Raw genomic sequence first — 5,937 nt, forward strand, 5'->3', positions numbered from 1 at the left:
GTGTGTGTGTGTGTGTGTGTGTGTGTGTGTGTGTGTGTGTGTGTGTGTGTGTGTGTGTGTGTGTGTGTGTGTGTGTGTGTGTGTGTGTGTGTGTTGCTATGGGCAGACCTTCTTTATCAGTTTTCTTTTTCTGCTTCTTTTACAGCCTCGGGGGGGGGAAGACGGAATCACGTACTCATGTAGAAGAAAATACAGCTTATGGGGAAAAAACCCAGATATGATACAAAACTGGAGAACTAACCTTTTAAAATAACTAACTTTATATTTCATGGTGCATATTTTCTTCTGATTAAGCAGAGCAACACACCACGGATTAGAAAAGGTAAAGATTTTTTTCTGAATGTCTTAACAGCAGTTAATTTACGCAGCACCATTTATGCACAAACTAGACAAAAAAATACATTCAATGAGCAATCAACACACAATTTTAAAGAAATATTCAGGTGAGACGTAACAAAACCGATCAAATATTTGATTTTTATTGATAGTTATTTATAAGTCAGCTGTTTAAAGCTGTCCAGTCTCAAGTTTCTCTCTACTGATTAACATTTAAGTCTGAAACGACAGAAATGATCAGTTTCTTATCAAATACACAACATTTAGGTCACCTCTGACCCTAAATAGTTTAGGATCACAAACATTTACGGTCGGCCTTAGGTCTACATTACAACATGCACATGTAAAAATTGTCTACCTTACAATTTTCATTAACAGAAAATTCATTTCTGTTAATGAATTTTAAAATCCATTAACAGAAATATATTTTAATTAATATGAATATGATCTAACATTGTAAAAACCTGCTAAAAGACTGATTTCTATTATTTTGACAATTGATCATATGTAATATTTACCTTGTTAGAAAAATAAATAGGTATTCATGTTCTAAGAAAAACAATAATGCAAAATTAAAACCTGTTAATGTTGAATGTTGTTGTTTTTTTGTCTTTGCAGTGACTCAGTTAACACTTGTTACAGCCGTTCTGCCTTCATCATGAGGAGTTTCTTCCTCCAGGATTTCTCACTGCTGACCATGTAGCAGAGTGAGCCAGGATTTATATCATGCATATTTACACTAATCTAATCATGGGCTCTTCATCAGTGAAAATAAACACTATATAAATACACACATACAAGAACAAAATCCTTTTTATGGTAACACTTTATTTGAAGGCATGTGCATAAGACTGACATGACTCTGTTATAAACATCATATAACACCGGTTATGAATATGAAGGAGTCTTCATGAATATTTACGACTGTCATTAAATGTCATTCGGGAAATAGTGACACTTTTGAAGCAAAGTTGACTCTTTTAATTGTAATGTAACTTTGCATAAAGATTTTATTATTTACCAAATAATGCTAAGTTGACCCTTTTAATCCAACTTTGTATTTAAAGTGTCATTATTTAAGGGATGATATTTCATGACAACAGTCATAAATATTTATAGACTCCTTCTTGTTCATAATAGATGTTATATCATGTTTATGACAGTGTCATGTCAGTCTTATGCACACCCCTTCAAATAAAGTGTTATCCTTTTTTTTATTTCCCACCAAATTTCATGCATTTTTATTTAAAATGGCACAAAGTGGTACCAAAGTGAAAATTCCTGCTTGTGTTCACAAACCTGACCAACTAAACTGATTCTGGATGAGCAACTTGTATCATCGACTAGAAAAGTGCTTTATAAGTTTAGTTCATTTAGCATTTATTTAAACAAAACAATTATATGAAATGACTATCAATATTTACCGATATCATATATAATATTTCCATACCATTTTGACACTGAATAAATAATCACCTAAATCTCATGAAGCCTAGATTGCCTCCCTCATTCCGTGAACCCCCTCTCCCCCACTGCGCTGCATCACATGACCTGCATCACGTGACCAAGTAAATACCCCAAACCCCCCGAGTAACATCGAACGATACCGATGTTGATGCCGATTTGTCCTTTATCCCGATAACTCTCACTAGCTGTATCTTCCAGGAATATGAAATTACGCAATTTGACATATGGAACATAAATTTGCTTAATCGAAACTTGAAAAAACAAACCAAATGTTTCAATACGAAGTTATGATGTCAGGTTAAGGCAGTAGGCTATTTTACTTTTGTTTTTTTTATTTATTCATTTATTTTGGCTGTATTGGAATTTGTTCATTTCGCAAAACTGCAATGGAAATTATCTTTCGCATCAGACGAGTCACGTGATCAACAACCGGATGTTGCCGCTGGAACAACAAAGAAGACAGGAAGTGGTGGGAGAATGAGAGCTTGACAGCGGCTTGTTTTATAATAACTTATCAAGTGAACGAACATTTTCAAGTGTGCTTTTAATTACGTGTTTCAATTAATACCGCAATAAGAAGATTGTGGTTTTTCGACATTAGCAGAATACTGACAAAGTTTTGCGCACATTTGTAGAATTATAGCGCAGGTATTTGTTTCAGATATGATAAATTTTATCTACAAAAAAAAAAGTCGTACTGCTTACAAAGCCGGAATATCTGCTAAATAAAGTAGTTTTCGGTCATTTCTGTATCTCGCCGTTTCTTTCCTACAAAGTAAAGACAACAGTGAGAGTGACGGCTCCATACCATTTTGCCGGGGGGAGAGTTAGCATGAGGAGGAAACTCACGGCAGAGCGTGATAGACTCTGGGAGAGCAGGAGGAGGAGGAGAGGGAAAGGGCAGAGTACTGGGTCAGGCTGATAGAGATGTCAGAGCTGCTTCAGTAAGCTTGTGACGCCTCGGAGAGAGGTGGAAAAGAAGAAGAGAAAAAAAAACATAGCGGGGAGGGAAGAAAACAGGACAGCTGAAAGACCAGCAGCTTTGGTGACAGCAGAGGCAAAGACCACCCCAACAACAGCAGCAGGGGATGCTGGGAGGGGAGGGGAGGGGGCGGATCCTCAGCTACACCTTATTAGGGCCGCAAATAACCATTATATTAAGAATCTATCAATCTATTTAGACTATTCTGATGATTAATTAACTTGATTTTTTTAAAATACCCCGTTCTTCAGTTTTCATTTGACCACTTAAACCTTTTATTTTACACAATATTAGAAATATATTAAAAGATGCAAATAAGTCGCATTCTTTTTTTAAATAATTTTTTTGCCACAACCCAACATTACTTTAGTGAATGCACTGTCATTTGCAGCAAAGTATGCAACTGCAGATAAACAAATAAAATACTGTCTACTATTCAGTTTTCTATATATTATTAATAATAAATGGTTAGCAAAAGGCTCTTAATTGATTTTTCTTTTTTTGCAGAATTTGAACCAAGTGAAGGTAAAAATGCCACTTGAGGAGTTATGGGTAGAACATATTTACAAACAAAGTGTTTTTTCATCATAGCCACAAAATATATATATTTTTGTGCTGTTTTGGCTCAACTGCTGCTCTGACTGTGTTGTTCTTTCAGCAAAGGATGTCAGATCCTGGGTTGTTTTGAGTTGTTTTGGGGTTTGATTAACTGATTCTAGTGTCATTATTATTCAGTGTTCTTCAGTCTCTTTTCGCCCTGGATCTATAGTTTTTTGTTCTGCTCTGGCTCCCTGTCTTCCCTCTGGTAGTTTTTGTTGTTAATTTTTTCATTAAATGAACAATTTGGGTCCATCATGGCATCACCTCTAATCACGACAATTGGCCCTTTTTAAAAAAAAAATCTGTGTAATCCAGTTTATGATTAGAAGATTACTAAATTACTTGATGATTATTCCAATAACAGATTAATCACGATTAATCGTTCCAGCCCTACACCTTATATAATATCTTCCCCTCGCCCCTGTCTGAAATGGATAAGGTAATTTTCAGAAAACAAAATGGCTGCAGCTAGTTTTTGACACAACAAATAATAAAATCAATTCACACACCAACTCAAACTGGTGGAAGAATGTTAGAGAGAGATATATTTCTATATTACCTCCCTGTCTTCAAATGGTCAGTTTCTCATTTTTATTTTCCCGCAGATGGTGAAACCAGCAGCAGGAATAAAGCCGAGCAGAGGGTCGAGCTGTAAGTGCAGCGTCGTGGTGTCCGGCGTCCGGTCAGTGGGTGACCCAGTAATGAAATGTGATTCAGGTGGTAGATGGATATCTGGAGTGAAACATCCCCCCCCGCCCTGCGCTGACTGGCTGCAGCCCAGACGTCGCCTTGCGCCCGCTCCCGCTGTAAAGTGTGATCTGCGGCGTTTGGCCTTTTGTCTGGGACAATTATGTTCACCATTAACAAGCTTCCTTCTGTTATTGTTCATATCAATTAGGGCTGGATGGTAATTTGAGCTGATGGTGGAGCCGGCGCCGGGAGATGCCGGCCTGATGTGGAGAGTGTATTTTAGGGGGAGGGGAGCAATTAAAGCAGCAATAAAGCATTTTGTTCAGTTTATTGGTGGTGTGGGTGTGTGTGTGTGTGTGWGTGTGTGTGTGTGTGTGTTGCAGGAACATTCCCATACATTTTCTTCTTCTTCACTGCGTTGTTTTTTTGGAGTCATTCGTGTAAATTTTAAGATTTTTGTATGTTGCAATTTTAAAGAAACATAATAAATGATAAAGGTATGGCTTGAAATTTTTTTCTTTTTTCAGAATTTTGTCTTGAGATAGCCTCACCAAACTTTAATTATATTTATACTCTGAAAAATTCACAATTTTGCTCAATTAGAACAGTCAAATCATGTGTCATTAGCATAAAAATTACAAATCTTCATTTGACACGACTGGAAAGCCTGTTTATGTCCATTTAAATCAGTGCAGATTAATAATACTTTATTAATCCCAAAGGGAAATAAAGTTACAATATCTATGTTTCTTCGAAGGTTTATTGTAGATGCTGAAGACTGTGAATAGGATGGATCTCCTGTAGCAGTCAGCATTACAGCAACTCTGGAAAGACCCTCTGCCAGAAGACACTCTTTTTTTGTATTGCAATCTGTGGAACAGGGTATTTGTGACTGTGGAAAAGTTGAAGCCACGTTGATATTTTGCGAAACACTTGGTAAGTCAAACGAACTCTGTGAAACGATCCAAAATAATTGTTTTTTATTATCCAAAATAATTGTGTTTAAAAAAACCTGTTGCCCACCAGGGAAGAAACAACACAAAACCTCAGAAGAAGACATGAGCGGAACTTCTTCACAAAATGGAGTGGCGTCAGATGTTAGTACTTGTAGGATTTCTTTTTTGTCTCTGGTTTAAAAAAAAAAAAAAAAAAGTACAAGTCATTTCTGCTGCTGGCGCTAGTTTGTTTTGGTTGCATTTACCCAGAATACATTGCGCTGTAGTCCACTTCCTGCTTTTGGATTTTAGATTTCTCTAGTAGCATAGACATAATATAATATATTATGTATATAATATATTATAATAATATAATATATTATTATATAATATATTATGTCTATGTCTAGTAGCGCAATCTCTCTTCTGATTGGATAGTGAATAATGAAACCAGCCAATCAGTTTGAGGCACACAGATTTCTGCTTGTATCTTTAAACAGGATCACAAATTAAATATTACTTTGTTTCAATTTGTTAGATTGATTTTGATTCTTTTACTTTAGAATAGATATATTGTTTAGGCCTGAAAATAAGAAAAGAAAACCCTTTAGAATATGAAAAGTATTGTGATTAATAATGCTCACCGAACAACTGCAGTCTATTTAAATATAGTATCCATCCATCCATCCATCCACCCATTTTCTTTAAACCCTTGTCCCTTAGTGGGGTCGGGAGAGTTGCTGGTGCCCATCTCCAGCTAACGTTCCGGGCGAGAGGCGGGGTCACCCTGGACAGGTCGCCAGTCTGTCGCAGGGCTTAAATATAGTATATTACGCTCAAATAAAAAGACTGGAAAAAATTAAGTAAAATGTGATTTTTGTTGTTGTTGCTCCCAGGGAGATCATATTGAGATTAAAACCCGTTTTT

At 36.3% G+C, this 5,937-nt stretch overlaps 1 long non-coding RNA gene across 1 annotated transcript in view; it reads left to right on the forward strand.

Moving 5' to 3' along the window:
• Positions 1 to 4,437, forward strand: part of LOC103462204 (uncharacterized) — a 5,386-nt gene extending 949 nt beyond the window's left edge. The window contains exons 2-4 of the long non-coding RNA XR_001776445.1: positions 146 to 322; positions 955 to 1,043; positions 3,991 to 4,437. This is a non-coding gene — a long non-coding RNA (uncharacterized LOC103462204). The remainder of the gene's footprint in view (positions 1 to 145; positions 323 to 954; positions 1,044 to 3,990) is intronic.
• Positions 4,438 to 5,937: the final 1,500 nt, after the last annotated feature.

Source organism: Poecilia reticulata, linkage group LG3 (genome assembly GCF_000633615.1).
Source record: "Poecilia reticulata strain Guanapo linkage group LG3, Guppy_female_1.0+MT, whole genome shotgun sequence".
Lineage (NCBI taxonomy): Eukaryota > Metazoa > Chordata > Actinopteri > Cyprinodontiformes > Poeciliidae > Poecilia > Poecilia reticulata.